Genomic DNA, 545 nt, shown 5'->3' on the forward strand with positions numbered 1-545 from the left:
AACACTCCGTGCAGTGTATGTTTCATTCATACTCGAAGCCGGAGGGCGCTCTCGCGCAGAAAGTCGTACCAGGAGATTCCTAATATGGACAAAAGCGTCCAGCTATGCTGTATGAAAACAGTCGTTTTCACAGAAAACAGAAACATTTGGAAACATGAAGACATTAAACATACGATTGCAACAATATATGGTTTATTTGTGTTTGTCAAGTCATCTTGAACTATTTTCTATTTGAATATATTTTAAAATGCAATTTATTGTGATTTCAAAGCTAAATTTTTAGCATAATTACTCCAGTCACACGATCCTTATTTTGAAACATTATAAATGTCTTTATCATAATTTTTGATAAATTTAAAGCATCCTTGCTAAATAAAAGTGTTAATTTCTATCATTTCTTTACCAAAAAAATAAAAATTATACTGATTCTAAGCTTTTGAATGGTATAGTGTATAATGTTACAAAAGCTTTTTACTTCACATAAATGCTGATCTTTGGATCTTTCTGTTCATCAAAGAATCCTGAAAAAATGTACTCCACTGTTT

This window comes from Sinocyclocheilus anshuiensis, unplaced genomic scaffold, assembly GCF_001515605.1.
Source record: "Sinocyclocheilus anshuiensis isolate Anshui unplaced genomic scaffold, SAMN03320099.WGS_v1.1 scaffold1815, whole genome shotgun sequence".
Classification (NCBI taxonomy): domain Eukaryota; kingdom Metazoa; phylum Chordata; class Actinopteri; order Cypriniformes; family Cyprinidae; genus Sinocyclocheilus; species Sinocyclocheilus anshuiensis.